The sequence below is a fragment of the Rutidosis leptorrhynchoides genome, chromosome 8 (genome assembly GCF_046630445.1).
Source record: "Rutidosis leptorrhynchoides isolate AG116_Rl617_1_P2 chromosome 8, CSIRO_AGI_Rlap_v1, whole genome shotgun sequence".
NCBI classification, from domain to species: Eukaryota; Viridiplantae; Streptophyta; class Magnoliopsida; order Asterales; family Asteraceae; genus Rutidosis; species Rutidosis leptorrhynchoides.
The window spans coordinates 217848019-217870302 of NC_092340.1; positions in this window are offsets into that span (position 1 = coordinate 217848019).

The window sequence follows — 22284 nt, forward strand, 5'->3', positions numbered from 1 at the left end:
ATTATTTTTATTATGAACATGAAACTATATCCAAAAATTATGGTTAAACTCAAAGTGGAAGTATGTTTTCTAAAATGGTCATCTAGACGTCGTTCTTTCGACTGAAATGACTACCTTTACAAAAATGACTTGTAAGTTATTTTTCCGACTATAAACCTATACTTTTTCTGTTTAGATTCATAAAATAGGGTTCAATATGAAACCATAGCAATTTGATTCACTCAAAACGGATTTAAAATGAAGAAGTTATGGGTAAAACAAGATTGGATAATTTTTCTCATTTTAGCTACGTGAAAATTGGTAACAAATCTATTCCAACCATAACTTAATCAACTTGTATTGTATATTATGTAATCTTGAGATACCATAGACACGTATACAATGTTTCGACCTATCATGTCGACACATCTATATATATTTCGGAACAACCATAGACACTCTATATGTGAATGTTGGAGTTAGCTATACAGGGTTGAGGTTGATTCCAAAATATATATAGTTTGAGTTGTGATCAATACTGAGATACGTATACACTGGATCGTGGATTGATTCAAGATAATATTTATCGATTTATTTCTGTACATCTAACTGTGGACAACTAGTTGTAGGTTACTAACGAGGACAGCTGACTTAATAAACTTAAAATATCAAAATATATTAAAAGTGTTGTAAATATATTTTGAACATACTTTGATATATATGTATATATTGTTATAGGTTCGTGAATCAACCAGTGGCCAAGTCTTACTTCCCGACGTAGTAAAAATCTGTGAAAGTGAGTTATAGTCCCACTTTTAAAATCTAATATTTTTGGGATGAGAATACATGCAGGTTTTATAAATGATTTACAAAATAGACACAAGTACGTGAAACTACATTCTATGGTTGAATTATCGAAATCGAATATGCCCCTTTTTATTAAGTCTGGTAATCTAAGAATTAGGGAACATACACCCTAATTGACGCGAATCCTAAAGATAGATCTATTGGGCCTAACAAACCCCATCCAAAGTACCGGATGCTTTAGTACTTCGAAATTTATATCATATCCGAAGGGTGTCCCGGAATGATGGGGATATTCTTATATATGCATCTTGTTAATGTCGGTTACCAGGTGTTCACCATATGAATGATTTTCATCTCTATGTATGGGATGTGTATTAAAATATGAAATCTTGTGGTCTATTGTTACGATTTGATATATATAGGTTAAACCTATAACTCACCAACATTTTTGTTGACGTTTAAAGCATGTTTATTCTCAGGTGAATACTAAGAGCTTCCGCTGTTGCATACTAAAATAAGGACAAGATTTGGAGTCCATGTTTGTATGATATTGTGTAAAAACTGCATTCAAGAAACTGATTTCGATGTAACATATTTGTATTGTAAACCATTATGTAATGGTCGTGTGTAAACAGGATATTTTAGATTATAATTATTTGATAATCTACGTAAAGCTTTTTAAACCTTTATTTATGAAATAAAGGTTATGGTTTGTTTTAAAAATGAATGCAGTCTTTGAAAAACGTCTCATATAGAGGTCAAAACCTCGCAACGAAATCAATTAATATGGAACGTTTTTAATCAATAAGAACGGGACATTTCAATACAAACCCGAGAGAAGGTAGTGACTTTAAGGAATGCATAGTTAAATGTGTTTTCATAGTGAAAATTAGGGGTGGTCAGTATTTGGTTTGAAACCATTTAACCCGAACACCAAACCGAAACCAAACCGGAAAAAACCAAATCGAATTTGAAAAACGGTTTTCGGATCGAGTCAAAACCGAAACCGAATTTGAATTCGGTGTTCGGTTCGTTGTTCGGTTTTGAAAATTCTGAATCCGGTTTAACCGAAAACCGAATTCAAAACCGAATTCAAAATTTTTATATATTTAATCTGTATATTTATGTTTTAATGTCATTATAATTTGGGATCCAATCAATAAAATAGTTTCTCACCAATATGACGATTTGGTAGCTCATATTATAATTATGTTACTCAAATTATTATGTTCTTCTTCTTAATAATAGAAGTAGTAAACGTCATAATTAAGCTAAAAATATTAATAAATCATCGAATTCTGGATAATTTAATAGTATGTCATTGTTTTAGGTTATAAATAACTAAGACATTAGTAATGCCAAAATTAAACTACCATCGTTCTCAAATTTTTCATAATATTTGGTTTTAACCGAAAACCGAACCGAATCCGAATTCGAATTTGGTTTTTGGTTCGGTTCGGTTTCAACTTTGAATTCGGTTTTCGGTTTTGCCCAAAAATATTTCAAAACCGAATACACCGGACCGAATACACCGAACAAACCGAAAACCGAACCGATGAACACCCCTAGTGAAAATTATGTGCAGGGCCTACCTATATGTTATCCAGTGGTGGCACGGGACACCACTGAAATACGCGATGTAGTGAAATTTTTTTTGCCATTTTAACTAGTGACACCACTGGATAGTGTACATTTTTTTAGGTGACATCATTAAAATAAGACATCCAGTAGAAATTTTTTAAGGGTCTTAACCGTTGACACCAATGACTATCAATCCTAGATCCGCCACTGATTATGTGAATGTATTCAATTTAAAATGTGTTTTCATTAGTATAATGTTCTTCAAATATAATATAACACTAGAAAAATTTAAAGTCAAAGTTGTACAAAAATATATAAAAATCAAAGCGGGACAAAAATTTTGAGACGAAAGAAGTAATTATTAGTCATCTCATTTTCCTTTTCTATTTTATTTTATTTTATTTATGCATTAGAGAACCTTAATTGAGTGATCCTTGAAAAAAACAAATAGATCCATACGCTTAAATTGTAAGCTTCTTAGCTATTGATTTCTCCATATTACTCAATAATCAATTCCATAAGTAGACAGAATTATAAAGTTTACGTAGCATGTCAATTTCGTAAGTATCTTTTCTAGATTAATAATCGATCAATAGGTAAATTTATAACTTTATTCTGTATATAGAACATGAAATTTTGGAATTCTTTAAGGACTGATATTTCAACATATATAAATGTTCCTTTTAATTTTTTTAGCAAGTAATAACTTTATTTTTTTCAAATTAACTGAACTAACCATTATCAGTCATGTAGACTGATATTGGTTTTGTATTTTTTATTTTGTTTTCTTGTACTCCGTATAACGGTGTATCATATGGGTTACACGTACAAAACTATCATTATTACAGAAAAGAAGCACTCGAAACACACAAAAATATCAACAGATAGTATTTTTTATTAAACAGCCGTTCAGCGTTCTCCGATCATAGTAGGCAGCACAGCGTCATGCGTAAGCCCTAAAGGCAGCTTCTATGCTTAAGCCCTTAAATAAGTGTGTGAGCAGCACACATAACACGGCACCGTCAAGCTCAAGTTTGATTACGCAAACTTCACATAAATCAATCAATCATCTGACACGTGTATCCAAAAATCACGGAGAATCTGTGCCTATAAATAGACCCCCTGGGTCACCACATCTGGCATTCAGTAACTTGTGGCAGAGAACACACTTTTTCTCTCACACAGTACTTTCTCACTCTGGAACTTCACCGCTTAACAACAACACGCAAGACAGACCAATTCACTGTTTGGTCCCGGAAGATTGATAAGGCCACCCCACGGAGTACTCTTCCATGATCCGGAACTGCGGGGATTTATTCCGAGGGTAAATATCAATTGACAACATATTCCACGACACTGAGCAGTTCTAGTAATGTACTGGTATATATTAGCCGATAGCCAGAAGATAATACCAACAGAGTACAAGAGACTCGTTCCAAAGAATCGGAGTTGGTTAATTTTCTATGAATTCTATTGTCACTTTTTAGCTTATAGTCGTTGTTCTTAGTTGATTTGTTCGTATTGGGTTTCAGCATGTATACTGGTGTACATATTGTATGTATATACTCTTTTATTATAGTAATAAATTAAGTTGTTTCTTGCCTTGAAAAAAAAGAAAAGAAAAAAAAAGTCACCATTAGATGAGGATGCACTCATGTTTAAACTCAGTGTTGTAAAAGTCGGCCGACTTGGCCGACGCGTCGGCCGATGCGTCATTTTTTTGGGTTCTCCGTCCCGTTTTTCTGAAAACGACTCAAAAGGCGGTCAAAGCTAAAACTTCGGTCAAAGTATGTCAAAGACGGTCAAAGTTGTTTAAAAATGGTCAAAATCAGTCAACTTTTCGGCAAGATGTGATATGTTTCTAATATTATGGTTTGTTTTCATTTTTTGGGCCGTCCTTTTCTCTGTGTCCTTACTGATTATGTACTCAGTAACATTAATTGAGTTTGAAGTTTGATTGTATTTAAATTCAAGTTCTTATTTAAGAAATTTATGGTACAGAATCAATTATTTTATACATATATAAATATATATTCAAGAAATTATTAATAAAGTCAACGTTGGTCAACGACCGATGCGTCACCGACGCGTCCCCGACTCGGCCGACGCGTCCTTTTTAGGTCTCGACCGATGCGTCCCCGACTCGCGACTTTTACAACCTTGTTTAAACTTATGTATTTCATTGCTATTGCTAGTTTTTAATTTCTCTCTTCTTATTTGTCATGAATCATTATCAACCATCAAATATTAGCATTTATTAAGCTTTTACTCATAATTACTATATACTCCATGGATTCTTAATTTATTGTTTAGTATTTCATTTTGAGATATACTAAATTAATTGTTCATTGTTCAATTTCATAAATTGAAAAGAATGAGAAACTTAAGTTCTAATTTGATATAACTGAAACGACGTAGTCGGCCACCACTTTTAGTATATAAGTATAATATAATGTATGTGAATATGATTAAATGAGAAATAAAAGGTAAGGGTAACACTGATAAGTAAACAGAATGTATAGTACTTTTATGACATTTACTTAAACTGTGTGTTTTTTATCTGGAGACAATTAATATGCGACGGAGGGAGTATATTCAAGAGAAAAGCCTTCGATAAAAGCTTCGGTTTTCATTTTGAGGTTCGGATTGGTTTATCTAGTTATGATCAATTATAAATCTTCTAATCATGTGAAACATTTCCCTTGAAAAAATAAAAATAAAAATAACTATTACGATCATCGTGTCTTTTTCTGACGTTTATACTCGTGGTATTCACTTGTTACATTGACTAAAAACTACGTGAACAGTCCTTGTAGTTTGTATTAATCTAGTCCGGGTCCGGCTATCACACCCCCAGTTAGGGCCTGGGCGAAATGTGATTCAATATCATAATACATACCAACATATTATAAAATGAGAACAATAACTATATGAATAAAACCAAATTGTATTTGAATAAACGCAGCGGAAGAATTAATAATGTCGTTACAAGTATTATAAATTATTCAAATGCAGAAAAGTAAATATGCGATAAGTCTTGATCCTAGCCAAGTAAGTCATCACATAAGCAGTAGATATAGAGGTCCTGATCATTCAGTACCTGAGACAAACATGCTAAAAGTGTCAACCAAAAAGGTTGAGTGAAATTCATAGGTTTAACAAATATGTTTGACCGTTTGTTTTTAGACCACAAGATTTGTTATAAAAGTAGATCACGCAGATCCAAAAGTAGTACTAATTCGTGATATTTTAGACTAAACGTTTGTTTTGTTGCCCCGATGATAAGTTGGCAGTACCTTATCACCATGTTTAAATCATTATTAAGTAATACAAAGACATCGCGGTCAAATGTATCGGGGATGTTACTCCCGATAGGCCTACCCCCAATAATTAAGAATGCCTTATCCTGAAAGCAATTAAAAAATATCACTGTGGGGTCTTAGTAGCATAAGCTAGTCATAGTACAGTTTAGGTTCGTACTTGTGTCTAAGTTGTTTAAAGTATAAAAGCAGCATGTGTCTCACCCCAGTAAGTATAAAAAGTGCTATAGCAATAAGAGTGGGGCTATGAAAGTCACCTTAGTAATTCGATGAGATAAAGTAATCCTTAAAGAGGAAGTATGGATGATCGAAGCACGGAATAAGTCAACCTAAGAATAAGTTGAGAATAGTTTAGATGTTTTGCCCGTATTATGATAAGTGTAAGTATTTTCTTTTATAGTAAGTTTAAAGAAGATTTATCGTTTTGGAAAGGCTTTTCATACTAGACAAGCTTCCAATCTAACACTTTCAATTTAAAATGGCCTTTTCAGGTCATAGGTTTCTGAGCCACAGGATCCTTTAACTCGGTAATCCAAACTCTCCGCCTAGACTTTCGAGCGTCCATCCACTAGAGAAAGATCAAGATCTATACCCATCTAATATACCATTCCAATACGTTTTTAGGTGCGTATAGGAATACAACACTTTAAATACTTTATACAATAAGTATTTACTTAAGTTCGATTGTATTATCGTTATTAAGATTGTTTGGTTTTTAAATCCTAATAATAAGTAGGATATATTTAAGTAGGTAAACAAGTGTTATACATAGAAATTGTATTTTATGAATAGGTATGTATTAATATCAAGTTAATATGTGTATATATATATATATATATATATATATATATATATATATATATATATATATATATATATATATATATATATATATATATATATATATCTTATATGTTAAAATATGTATAGTTTAATTTTAAGTTTTATGTCAATATAAGTACCAATAATTATCTAAAAATGCTAACAAGTGTTTTATTGATTTCATAACAGTAAGTGACATGTATAAAACATTATAAAAATTTTCTATACATAAATATTAAGTTTTATGTATTAAATATTAAATTATTTTTTATAGCTAAAATACAAATAAATAGATAAACAAGTTTAACAACACATTTTATATTTTTCTTAGGTTCTACTGACCAAAATAAACTTAGGAAAAATTTATAAATTTTTTTTATGGTGTAAAAGTATTTATTTCTAATTTCTTTTTCGGTTCAAGATAAATCAAAGTTTATAAAGTAATAATTATTATATCAACTCAATTAATTCATCTAAAATTTTCGTATGCCTAATATAGTGTATTAAGCTTAGAAAAGTTATTTGTACATTTATATTAATAGTTTAACTATTTAATTCAACTTTTGTATTGTTTTTAGTTTAAATTCGGAATTAAATAGAAATATATAATTATTAATTCTAAAAATAATTTTTATAACTTTCTTATTAGTTCCTAAGTAATTTCCATTGATTATTGTAGTCATAAACATGTTATATCATTAAATTCTATTTTTCTTTTTAAAACAGATTTTCCGGTAGTGTAGCAAAAGTAGAAGAAAATACAAATAAATTATTTAAAATAAAAAATAAATCAAACATAAATTTTTATAATTACTTTTATGACCTAAAGAACAAGCAAAAATTATAAAACATAATATATAAAAATTTTTACTATTTATTTCTTCATTATCTATATATACCGAATATAAAAAAGTCAGTTTTTGATTTTTAATAAATATAAATTCGAATGTATAATTCATAAAAATAATTTTTATAGTCATTAGGATACTTAATACTAATTATCATGTATTTACATTATTTATTATAATTAATTTCGTATTTATTTGGTATTTAACATAAAACTAGCACAAAAATATGATAAAAACTAAATAAAAACTATAAAAATAATATAGAGAACTTACAAAAATAATTTTTGCAGAGGTTTGAGAGTATGATCTTCAAGTGAGAATAAATTTTTGAGGTGTAAAGGATTTTGAAAGAAATGGCTAGTATTTATAGGTGAAAACTTAGTATAAAAAAAATGTATAAAAGAAATAAAAAGAAAAAGAAAAGAAAAATAAAAATATTAATAATTGTATCAGCCCATAATTTGTATTAAATAAAGAAAAGTGTTTTTATAAAGCTAGATCTAGATCTAGAATAAAATTAAAAAAATAAAAAGCAAAAAGTATTAAATTTTTTTTTGTTTACTATTCGGCGCTACAGTAACTTTTTATATATATATATATATATTTTACAATGACTATAACCTTCATTTTTATAAAAGATATCATTGTATAGATTAGTTTTTGTAAGTGGTAACATATTTACATAAACTTTACATCTTATAAATATGTATATACTTTTTAGTTATATATAAATATATATGTATATATAACTTTGTCAAGTATAAAGTTTATAAATTTAACTAATAAACTTATGTTACTTGATATGAATTTATATGTTGTAAACTTATTTATTTTAAGTATACATTATATAAATTACTTGATAAGTTTAGGTTTCGTTATATAATATAAACTTATAGATGTACTTTGTTGAATAATATTTATCCGTTTAACGTTTGTTAGTTTCGTATATATATATATATATATATATATATATATATATATATATATATATATAACGACCATTCATTAATACTTAATCTTTTTTTTTTTTCCGGGCATTTTAAATTATACGGAAGAAAATATAGATGAAAAAATGAGGGTCGTTATAGTACCTCCCCGTTAATAAAAACTTCGTCCCGAAGTTTTAAGTGGAGTTCCTGTCTGCTTCATCAACAGTTGGGAAGAGATGGGGGTATTTCCGTATCATTTGGTCTTTGCGTTCCCAGGTATATTCGGGGCCTCTACGCGAATTCCAACGGACTTTAACAATAGGTATATTGCTCTTACGAGTTTCTTTGACCTCTTCTTTCATAATCTCTATAGGTTCTTTGATAAAGTGCATTTGCTCATCAATGCGGATATCATCCAAAGGAATAACAAGAGTATCTTCGGCGAGACACTTTTTCAGATTTGAGACATGAAACACATCATGTACTTGACTTAGTTCAGCTGGAAGTTCTAATCGATACGCAACGGGACCGATTCTTTGAATAACTTTGAAAGGTCCAACATAACGCGGACTGAGTTTACTTCGTTTACCGAAGCGGATAACACCCTTCCAAGGAGATACTTTCAACATTACGTTATCTCCAACTTGGAATTCTAACGGTTTTCGGTGAGGGTCGGCATAACTCTTTTGTCGACTACGAGCGGTTTCTAAACGCTTCTTGATTTGCACGATCTTTTCGGAAGTTTCATGAATAAGTTCAGGACCAGTTAATTGTCTGTCCTTGAGTTCATCCCAACACAACGGAGATCTACATTTGCGACCGTATAAAGCTTCGAATGGTGTAGCTTTAATACTAGAGTGATAGCTGTTGTTGTAAGAAAACTCGGCTAAAGATAGGTGTTTATCCCACCCTTTACCGAAATCGATAACACATGCTCGTAGCATATCCTCCAAAGTTTGGATAGTTCGTTCACTTTGACCGTCCGTTTGCGGATGATAAGCTGTACTCATGTCGAGTCGAGTTCCAAGAGACGCTTGCAAGGATTTCCAGAAATTGGAAGTAAATCGACTATCGCGATCCGAGATAATAGAAGTAGGGACACCGTGACGAGTAACAATCTCTTTAACATAGAGTTGAGCTAACTTTTCCATTCTGTCAGTCTCTTTGATTGGTATGAAATGTGCAGACTTAGTGAGACGATCAACTATGACCCAAATCGTATCATTGCCATTTGCAGTCTTAGGCAATTTTGTGATAAAGTCCATAGCTATACCATACCACTTCCACTGTGGAATATCGGGTTGAGTTAGAAGACCAGAAGGCTTTTGGTGCTCGGCTTTGACTTTCGAACAAGTAAGACACTTACTCACATAAGTAGCAATGTCGCCTTTCATGTTGGGCCACCAGTAGAACTCTTTTATATCCTGATACATTTTACTAGAACCGGGATGAATAGAATACCTAGTCTTATGTGCTTCATCCAAGACTAGTTCACGGAGATTACCATAACGAGGAACCCAAATTTGATTACCAAAGTATCTTGTACCATTGGACTTAACTTGCAGTTGGTTTTCGAAATGTATAGGTCCTTCACCTTCGATAAGTGTCGGTTTAATAGCTTCCAATTGAGCTTCACAGATTCGTGAAATAAGATTCGATTTGATTTTTAGGTTTAAAGCACGAACACGTTTAACATCGTCTTTTCGGCTAAGGGCATCGGCAACTACATTTGCCTTGCCAGGATGATATTTCAGCTCACAATGATAATCGTTCAATGTATCGAGCCATCGGCTTTGCCTCATATTCAGCTGTTTTTGATCAAAGATGTGTCGAAGACTTTTATGGTCAGTGTACACCATAAAGTGAGTACCATACGGATAATGTCTCCATATCTTTAATGCAAATACCACGGCACCTAACTCAAGGTCATGTGTGGTATAGTTTACTTCATGTTTCTTCAACTGCCTAGATGCATAGGCGATAACCTTTTCTCGTTGCATTAAAACACAACCAAAGCCTTGCTTCGAAGCATCGCAGTAAACAACAAAGTCATCTGAACCTTCGGGTAAAGATAGAATCGGGGCTGTGGTCAATTTCTCTTTCAAAATCTTGAAAGCAGATTCCTGTTCATCAGACCACTTAAATTTCTTCCCTTTGTGAGTTAACTTGGTGAGAGGCTTTGCAAGAAGAGAAAAATCTTTAATAAATCTTCGGTAGTAACCGGCAAGTCCCAAAAATTGGCGAATATGCTTCACCGTCTTTGGCACTTCCCAATTCTGAACGGCGGTGATTTTAGCGGGATCGACATGTATTCCGTTACTATCTACAACATGTCTAAGGAATTGTATGGTTCTAAGCCAAAACTCACACTTAGAAAATTTTGCGTAGAGTTGTTCTTTTCTTAAGAGTTCAAGAATCAATCGTAAATGTTGCTCATGTTCTTTCTCGCTTTTAGAATAGATCAAGATGTCGTCGATGAAAACAATAACAAATTTATCAAGGTAAGGCTTGCAAACACGGTTCATAAGATCCATAAATATGGCTGGAGCATTGGTTAAACCGAAAGGCATAACACAGAATTCGTAATGTCCGTATCGGGTGCGGAATGCAGTCTTAGGAATGTCGGATTCCTTGACTCTGAGCTGGTGATAACCGGATCTTAAATCAATCTTAGAATAAACGCTTGACCCTTGAAGTTGGTCGAATAGATCATCAATGCGAGGTAACGGGTAACGATTCTTTATGGTAAGCTTGTTGAGCTCTCGGTAATCAATACACATTCTCAATGTACCATCCTTCTTTTTGACAAATAAGACAGGAGCTCCCCACGGGGACGAACTTGGACGAATAAAACCTAGATCCAAAAGTTCTTGGAGTTGGTTAGAAAGTTCCTTCATTTCGGAAGGTGCTAAACGATACGGTGCTTTAGCAATGGGTGCAGCACCTGGAGATAAATCGATTTGAAACTCAACTTGACGAGGCGGTGGAAGACCAGGGAGATCTTCGGGAAACACATCGGGAAAATCTTTAACAACCGGGACATTTTCAATACGTGTTTCTTCGAATTCGATCATTTTAACGTGAGCTAGTATGGCGGAGTAACCTTTCACAAGGTACTTACGGGCTTTAAGACATGATATGATATTAAGATTGGAACAATTCCGTTTGCCTTGGATAATAAGAGTTTCTCCACTTCCTAACGGAATTTGAACGGTCTTATCGAAACACATGATGGCTGCTATCAATGGACCTAACCAATCCATTCCAACCACTACATCGAAACTACCTAGCTCGACCGGCAAAAGGTCTATCTTGAATTCCTTATCGGCTAGAATTAGGTTGTAGTTTTTATATATTTTATCAACTTTCATTAACTTCCCATTAGCCACTTCTACTAATCGTCTGGTTTGTAGGGTTTAGGGCTTTTCAGTAAAAAGGGTACAAAACTCATTTGACACATAACTCTTATCGGCTCCCGTATCAAATAAAATAGTGGCATAACAATTATTGACGAGGTACGTACCGGTAATGTCCTCATCCTCATCACTGGCTTCTGCAGCAGTAATCACAAAAGCACGACCTTTGGCAGTAGCATTTGCTCCAGTAGCTGGAGTATCTTTCTTCTTTGGATAATTCGGGCTAATATGCCCCTTTTCACCACAAGTATAGCATGTTGGAGGAGCTCTAGCTGGAACAATGGCTCTATTCTGAGGTAGGGTTCTACAAGTCTTTGCAGCATGGCCTATCTTCTTACATATTGTACACACAGCAGTGCACTTTCCCGGATGATGCCTTTCACATTTAGAACAAAACGGAGTAGTACCCTGATAACCGGGTCTCGTACCATTTCCCGGTTTCTTGTTAACATTTTGAGCTGAACCCTGAGATGGTTCAAATTTCCTCTTATTGTCACCGTTTTTAACTTCGACTTGTTTATTAACCGAAGCTCTCCTACGTTTAGCCATCATTAAACTCTGTGCCATGTGGATCACAGCATCCACAGTAACCTTCTCGGCAGAAATCACATTCCCTTGAACATCCTCGGGTAGACCCTCGATATACCGCTCTATCCTGCGGGCTTCAGTTGGGAACATTTCGGGACATAAGGTAGAAAACTCCAAAAAACGATTGGTATAGCTTTCGATATCAGTTCCTTTAACTCTGAGTTCCTAGTACTCAGCCTCGAGCTTTTGGACTTGACTTCTTGGGCAAAACTTAGTGATCATCATGCCTTTGAGTTCATCCCATGGGGTAGCATTAGCATTATCTATTCCCACAGATTTGGCATGAGCAGTCCACCATGTCATAGCATTGCCAGTGAGTGAACTTGTGGAAAACTTCACTCGATCATTATCTCCACAGTTACAGATACGGAAGATTGATTCTAGCTTTTCAAACCATCGGACCAGTTCTACGGCTTCTTCTTTTCCACTAAAAGTGGGTGGGTTACAGTTCTTAAAATCTTTATAGGAGCAAGTTTTAGAAGGAACATTATGATTGTTATTGTTATTGCCTTGGGCGGCCGCTAGCAACAATTGAAATTGTTCAGTAGAAAGAATGACATTTGGTATAAGATTGTTGTTGTTGTTGCCACGAGTTGAGTGAGCCATTGATCTTCAATACATAAATACATTATTAGTTGAAGAATCAAGGTGTTATAAGTTTACAATCATGATATATAACGTTTGCACAACACACATAGGTGAATAAGACAATATGCTTAAATAAACACTTAACATTATTGGAAACGAGGCATTATATAAGAATTTATTACACGAGTTTGGAATGGAAAAAGTTTAGGCATAAGCCTTTACATGGATGGGTAAATGGAAAATAGGAAAACAAAAGATAGGTTTTAGTTCTTCTTTTTCTCGTTCTCAGCTTCCTTCATAAATTTCTCTATCTTTTCATTTTTCCCCTTTTGTTTCTCGTGGAGGTATTCAAAATTATCGTAGAGGTTAGTGATGCGGCTGTTGACAAAGTTGTTGTTGAAATCCTTGATAGCCAGTTGATGATTGATTCGGTTTTTCTCTATTTTCATCTTAGACTCAACTAGTTCTTGGAGGTAGGCAAGAGATTGCTTTCCCCAACGGGTATTCCGTTCTTCCTCAGTCTTCACTTTCATTACTGTCTCCATCACTTTGTCCATGTTATTTTTCACAAGTTTTTCTAGCTTTTCAGTTAGAGAGTCGAAGGACTCTTTGATGATTTCTTTCAAGATTGTGTTTTCTTTTTCTAGGTTGTTTAGACGCATTTCTATCCGAGCAACATGGCGCCTACTATACTCTTTATTCTTATCACAACTTCGCTGAAGGTTGAGGAGGTTACTCTTCATCATCACGTGCTCAATGTTATTACAAAATAATAGACCGGCTTCTCTAGTGGCGGCGGGTTCGGGTTGTTTTCTCTTTCGAGATGAGTTTTCAGATGATTCTTCAATAGGCTCTTCTTCAGGCTCATAATCTGAGGAGTCATTGTCATGGTTAGGGAGGTCTTGATGAGCATTCCATTCAGGAGTATTCATCGGTTGATGAGAGTCAGAGTTAGCAGAATTGGTAGGATGTTTTCCTTTGCTTTCATTTCTCTGGGTTGGATAATATTCGGGAGACCCACGCGAGTTGTAACGAGTGTTTGAGCTATAGTTCATTGGTGGTGAAGGAGGACTATAAAGTAGGCTTCGAACTGATTTTTCGGTAGAAGATCCTTCAGTATCTTCCTCAGCTGGTTTGAAAAGAGTCATTTTGTTTATTTGATGATAGCTTGACATCCTAACATTAAGATAGAGATTTTGATTAGATTTGTAAGCTAGGATTGTAAAGAATGAGAGGTAGGGTTGAACTCTTTGCTTTAACATTCTAAGGTAATCCTAAGTGTTTTAAAGTCTAAGGCAGGAAATGTTATAGTTTCCTAGATCGCTAAGGTACCCTAGCTAACAAATAAGGCACACATAAAATGCAATCCTGGTTCTCTATAACAGCCTGGTTATGCTCTGATACCAATCTATCACACCCCCAGTTAGGGCCTGGGTGAAATGTGATTCAATATCATAATACATACCAACATATTATAAAATGAGAACAATAACTATATGAATAAAACCAAATTGTATTTGAATAAACGCAGCGGAAGAATTAATAATGTCGTTACAAGTATTATAAATTGTTCAAATGCAGAAAAGTAAATATGCGATAAGTCTTGATCCTAGCCAAGTAAGTCATTACATAAGCAGTATATATAGAGGTCCTGATCATTCAGTACCTGAGACAAACATGCTAAAAGTGTCAACCAAAAAGGTTGAGTGAAATTCATAGGTTTAACAAATATGTTTGACCGTTTGTTTTTAGACCACAAGATTTGTTATAAAAGTAGATCACGCAGATCCAAAAGTAGTATTGATTCGTGATATTTTAGACTAAACGTTTGTTTTGTTGCCCCGATGATAAGTTGGCAGTACCTTATCACCATGTTTAAATAATTATTAAGTAATACAAAGACATCGCGGTCAAATGTATCGGGGGCGTTACTCCCGATAGGCCTACCCCCAATAATTAAGAATGTATTATCCTGAAAGCAATTAAAAAATATCACTGTGGGGTCTTAGTAGCATAAGCTAGTCATAGTACAGTTTAGGTTCGTACTTGTGTCTAAGTTGTTTAAAGTATAAAAGCAGCATGTGTCTCACCCCAGTAAGTATAAAAAGTGCTATAGCAATAAGAGTGGGGCTATGAAAGTCACCTTAGTAATTCGATGAGATAAAGTAATCCTTAAAGAGGAAGTATGGATGATCGAAGCACGGAATAAGTCAACCTAAGAATAAGTTGAGAATAGTTTAGATGTTTTGCCCGTATTATGATAAGTGTAAGTATTTTCTTTTATAGTAAGTTTAAAGAAGGTTTATCGTTTTGGAAAGGCTTTTCATACTAGACAAGCTTCCAATCTAACACTTTTAATTTAAAATGGCCTTTTCAGGTCATAGGTTTCTGAGCCACAGGATCCTTTAACTCGGTAATCCAAACTCTCCGCCTAGACTTTCGAGCGTCCATCCACTCGAGAAAGATCAAGATCTATACCTATCTAATATACCGTTCCAATACGTTTTTAGGTGCGTATAGGAATACAACGCTTTAAATACTTTATACAATAAGTATTTACTTAAGTTCGATTGTATTATCGTTATTAAGATTGTTTGGTTTTTAAATCCTAATAATAAGTAGGATATATTTAAGTAGGTAAACAAGTGTTATACATAGAAATTGTGTTTTATGAATGGGTATGTATTAATATCAAGTTAATATGTATATATATATATATATATATATATATATATATATATATATATATATATATATATATATATATATATATATATATATATATATATATTTATCTTATATGTTAAAATATGTATAGTTTAATTTTAAGTTTTATGTCAATATAAGTACCAATAATTATCTAAAAATGCTAACAAGTGTTTTATTGATTTCATAACAGTAAGTGACATGTATAAAACATTATAAAAATTTTCTATACATAAATATTAAGTTTTATGTATTAAATATTAAATTTTTTTTATAGCTAAAATACAAATAAATAGATAAACAAGTTTAACAAAACATTTTATATTTTTATTAGGTTCTACTGACCAAAATAAACTTAGGAAAAATTTATAAATTTTTTTTATGGTGTAAAAGTATTTATTTCTACTTTCTTTTTTGGTTCAAGATAAATCAAAGTTTATAAAGTAATAATTATTATATCAACTCAATTAATTCATATAAAATTTTCGTATGCCTAATATAGTGTATTAAGCTTAGAAAAATTATTTGTACATTTATATTAATAGTTTAACTATTTAATTCAAATTTTGTATTGTTTTTAGTTTAAATTCGGAATTAAATAGAAATATATAATTATTAATTCTAAAAATAATTTTTATAACTTTATTATTAGTTCCTAAGTAATTTCCATTGATTATTGTAGTCATAAACGTGTTATATCATTAAATTCTATTTTTCTTTTTAAAACAGATTTTTCGGTACTGTAGCAAAAGTAGAAGAAAATACAAATAAATTATTTAAAATGACAAATAAATCAAACATAAATTTTTATAATTACTTTTATGACCTAAGTAACAAGCGAAAATTATAAAACATAATATATAAAATTGTTTACTATTTATTTCTTCATTATCTATATATATCGAATATAAAAAAAGTCAGTTTTTGATTTTTAATAAATATAAATTCGAATGTATAATTCATAAAAATAATTTTTATAGTCATTAGGATACTTAATACTAATTATCATGTATTTACATTATTTATTATAATTAATTTCATATTTATTTGGTATTTAACATAAAACTAGCACAAAAATATGATAAAAACTAAATAAAAACTATAAAAATAATATAGAGAACTTACAAAAATAATTTTTGCAGAGGTTTGAGAGTATTATCTTCAAGTGAGAATAAATTTTTGAGGTGTAAAGGATTTTGAAAGAAATGGCTAGTATTTATAGGTGAAAACTTGGTATAAAAAAATGTATAAAAGAAATAAAAAGAAAAAGAAAAGAAAAATAAAAATATTAATAATTGTATCAGCCCATAATTTGTATTAAATAAAGAAAATTATTTTTATAAAGCTAGATCTAGATCTAGAATAAAATTAAAAAAATAAAAAGCAAAAAGTATTAAATTTTTTTTTGTTTACTATTCGGCGCTACAGTAACTTTTATATATATATATATATATATATATATATATACATACATACATACATATATATATATATATATATATATATATATATATATATATATATATATATTTTATAATGACTATAACCTTCATTTTTATAAAAGATATCATTGTATAGATTAGTTTTTGTAAGTGGTAACATATTTACATAAACTTTACATCTTATAAATATGTATATACTTTTTAGTTATATATAAATATATATGTATATATAACTTTGTCAAGTATAAAGTTTATAAATTTAACTAATAAACTTATGTTACTTGATATGAATTTATATGTTGTAAACTTATTTATTTTAAGTATACATTATATAAATTACTTGATAAGTTTAGGTTTCGTTATATAATATAAACTTATAGATGTACTTTGTTGAATAATATTTATCCGTTTAACGTTTGTTAGTTTCGTATATATATATAACGACCATTCATTAATACTTAATCTTTTTTTTCTGGCATTTTAAATTATACGGAAGAAAATATAAATGAAAAAATGAGGGTCGTTATACCGGCCAGCGCGATGCGGTGGGAGCTTTCAGCCTGCGTATTCATATTTAACGTGTGACGACCCAAAAAAATCGTCATTGACGGCACCGTCAACTTAGGTCCCGTAACGTGGTCATAAGTCTTTAAAACAAAGTTTGACCAAAATATGTCGCATTCATTTCAAATGTAAAGATGTTTCAATGTTTACAAAAGTAGTTTAACAACTAGTTACGTTACAACGTTCAAAGTACAAATGAAACCTATGCGACATAATTTAAAGTAAAATCAAAAGACGCTCCATGTATGCATGTATACTCGACATCCAAGCAAGTATCAAAATAGTGTGCGGAAGCATGTATCACTTGTAGTGACCCGAACTTTTCCATGATGATATATTAAATGAGAATTATATTTACATGATTAAATGTGAAATTACCCGTTCATATACATTATAAACGATTCACAATAGTTGATTACATCGCGAGGTATTTGACCTCTATATGATACATTTTACAAACATTGCATTTATTTTTAAGATACAAACTTTCTTTTCATCTAAAGTTGATGGCATGCATACCATTTCATAATACATCCAACTATAACTGACTTAATAATAATAATCTTGATGAACTCAATGACTCGAATGCAACGTCTTTCGAAATATGCCATGAATGACTCCAAGTAATATTCTTAAAATGAGCTAATGCACAACGGAAGATTTCTTTAATACCTGAGAATAAACATGCTTTAAAGTGTCAACCAAAAGGTTGGTGAGTTCATTAGTTTATCATAATCCATCAATTCCATAATTTTAATAGACCACAAGATCCTCATTTCTCATAAATATCATTACACTCGCAAGTGTATAAAATTCATTCGTATGATGAACACCTGGTAACTGACATTAACATAATGCATATAGAATATCCCCCACATACTCGCAAGTATGCCATAATATTGGCAATCGCAATCACCATTTAAATCGAAATACTAAAGCATTCCAAATTCCAGAATGGGGTTTGTTAGGCCCATAGATCTATCTTTAGGATTCGCGTCAATTAGGGGCCATTTCCCTAATTCTTAAGTTACCAGACTTGAAGGGGTAATATTCAGTTTAATAATCTAACCATACAATGTAGTTTTAAGTACTAGGGTCTATTTCGTAAAACAGTTATAAAAGCAGCGCATGTATTCTCAGTCCTAAAAATATATATTGCAAAAGCATTTAAAAAGGGAGCAAATGAAACTCACAATACTGTATTTTGTAGTAAAAATACATATGACGTCATTGAACAAGTGCAAGGTTGGCCTTGGATTCACGAACCTATATTAATTTTATATATAGTTATATGTTTGATCAATATCTGTCTAACAATTTAGGTCAATTCGTAGTGTATCACAATCCTAATGCTCGAGACTAAATATGCAAAAGTCAACAAAAGTCATATTGATCAAAATGTCTTTCAAAATTTATACATGATTATTATATAGTTTAAATATAGTCGTTTTATATATTTAAATATTTTTAACAGATTTTATTAAAGTAAATAATATAGTTCTTTTATTAATAAATAAAATTTTATATTAAAATTTATATAATAAAAATATACTTTTATATATCTTAAGTATTAAAATTTATAAAGTTCATTTAATATCATAAAAATAATATGATAGGTATCATAAATGTAATTATATTATACGTAGTAAAATATCTTTGTATCACATATTTATTTGATAAAATAATATTGATAATAATAATAATAAGTAAAAGTTGTACTATTTTGTAATAATAATTATTATTCTACTAATAAAAATAACAATAATTATATTTTTTAAAAATGATAAAATGATAATTTTTATTAATAATAGTACTAAAATGATAATAATAATGATGTTTCATATTAACAATGATATTTTTATTAAAAATAATAATTTTAGTAAAAATGATAGTTTTAATATTAATAATACTTTTAATAACAATAATAGTAAAATAATGAAAACGATATTTTTCCTTTACATCAATATCTTACAATATCTTAATTTCATCATGATACTCATACTCATTATTTCCTAATTGCTTCGTTTAATAGCTTTTAGTCGTCTTTTATATCGCGTTCATATTAATAATAATAATAATAGTAATCATAATAATTAGATGTTACTAATATTAGTTTTAATTATAATAATACTAATAATAATAATATTAATGATAATACTAATAACTATTTGAATGATAATAATAATAATAATAATAATAATAATAATAATAATAATAACCTTAACAATAATAACGATAATAATAATAATAAAAATAACAATAATATCTTTTATTAATAACGACAATGATAATAATAATAATAATAATAATAATAATAATAATAATAATAATAATAATAATAATAATAATAATAATAATAATTAGATTATAACGACGATAATAACGACGATAATAATAATCATTTTTACAAAAATTCAATTGATTATAACTTCTAAACCGTTCATCGAAACCATTCGATATCTAAATGAAAAGTTCTCAATTTTTCGCTAGCTTTCCAACGACATGCATATCATATACCTTATCTTAATAGCATATGTATTTAATTCAAGATTCGACATAACCTATCTAACGACAATAACGAACGTATAAGCATGCATAATCCTATATACTCGAGCACTAGTCAGGGATACACTAATAATATATAAAAGTTAAGTTATGAGGGCTCACGTATCAATATTGAGATTCAATATTGCAGAAAAAGTACGTAGACGCAACGGGGATGATAAATACTAGTTTGACTCACGAGCAATACTCCCGAACCATACCCATGACCTCCATAGCTATAACTCATAATTTTCTTAGCTCTATCCCGCTCGAAAAACAATTTTGAAATCACTCGGACAGCACTCCGTCGTAATATATATATGTAAATCGATTGAGAGAGTTTAGAGAAAATATTTTTCAAGTTTCTATGAAATAATGAAACCTATTGAATTCTATTTATAATAGATTTTTAAATTATTAAAGTGAATTATTAAAGTATGAATTATTAAAGTATGAATTATTAAAGTGAATTATTAAAGTATGAATTATTAAAGTATGAATTATTAAAGTAAATTATTAAAGTTAAAGTAAAGTAAAAATAAAGTAAAAATAAAGTAAAGGTAAAGTTTAAGTATAGTAAAAGTAAAAAACTATGTACGTATAATACGCGTATAAATATATATATTATTAATTTAAATCGTTATATATTTAATAAAATAAAATATAAATATCGTTATCTTTATCATACTGGTTAAGTAATGAGTTGTCAAAAGTGGTTCTAGATATTTATAAAAGTTATATACGTTTTAATAATAAAGTTCTTTTTAAACTGAAAACGTTTTTGTACGTTTGAAACTAAATCAAATAAATATGATAATTTTGTTTTCCAAAACTAAATATATTTAAGAATCATTTTGTTTAAAGGTTAAAATAATGGAAATCGTTATATCATAAAACGTTTTAGAAAAGTAGAATCATATATATTCATAATAGTTTTCAAGTTTTTAAATTACAGTCTGTTAGTGAAGCATGGGATAAAGTCCAAAGGTTAAATAGACGTATGAAATCATCTTAATGAAAAATGTCGAGTTACTTAACTTGTCGATATCCAACATCTAAGTTATTTACACTCCACGTTCTTACTTATAAATCACTTTACCATTTTCCGAATGTTGTCAAAAAGAATAGATTTCTTAAATCACAGTGGACCTCATAACATGGACCCGTAATCATATCACAACGTATCTGATAAATCAATCATTTGATATTATCTTCTAATTCCATCAATAAACATATTGAAACAAATACGTTCGTGTAAAGTATTATACGTTTAATACTTTATTAATATTCTCAAGTTATAATATATATATATATATATATATATATATATATATATATATATATATATATATATATATATACATATATATATTTTTAACGCCATTTGAACGAAAGAATTTTTTTTTTTTTTAAAATAGGTGTCTGCCCAGGTCAAGGCATTTGCCGCGGCGCGGCTTCTACTGTCGCGGCGCGACATATAAAAGGATTTTATCTCATGTTTACCAGCCTTTCTGTTACCAAAACACGCTTTATGCCGCGGCGCGACACGAATTGTCGCGGCGCGACATAACACTCGAACTGGTACAAACCTGTAACTTAAAACTAAAACCACATTTTACCAATTCATTGACTCAAAATACATCAAATCGTCATAAAGCGTATGTAAACTTGATGAAACCAGTTTCTAACATCATTTGACACTACGAACATCCTTTAAGTCAAGATAACGCGTTTACACATTTCAAATACATCGTTTGGTCCCAAAACCTGGCGGAATCATAAACATCAAATACATAAAACTTGGCGTTGATAAGCGGTACCAATAGAGCTTGATTCAAAAAGAGACTTGCATTACCACTTACTCTAATGCCAATGCTCCGCTACCCTCAAATGGGTTCTTTACCTTCTCGATGACCTTTCGTTCCTAAAAACATAAAACAACACGGGGGTAAGCTTTTACACTTAGTGAGTTATAGGCGAATAATATAGCATAATACATTGGGCAAAACCATCACATTACTTGTCTTTCAACCTAACGGTTGCTTACTTACTTTCGGATCCGACTCTTACTTACCATAAACATAACTTACTAGGCCGACCCTAGTAATCATGTCTAAGCTAACCATAGGCATACTCTTATGCCTAAGCTA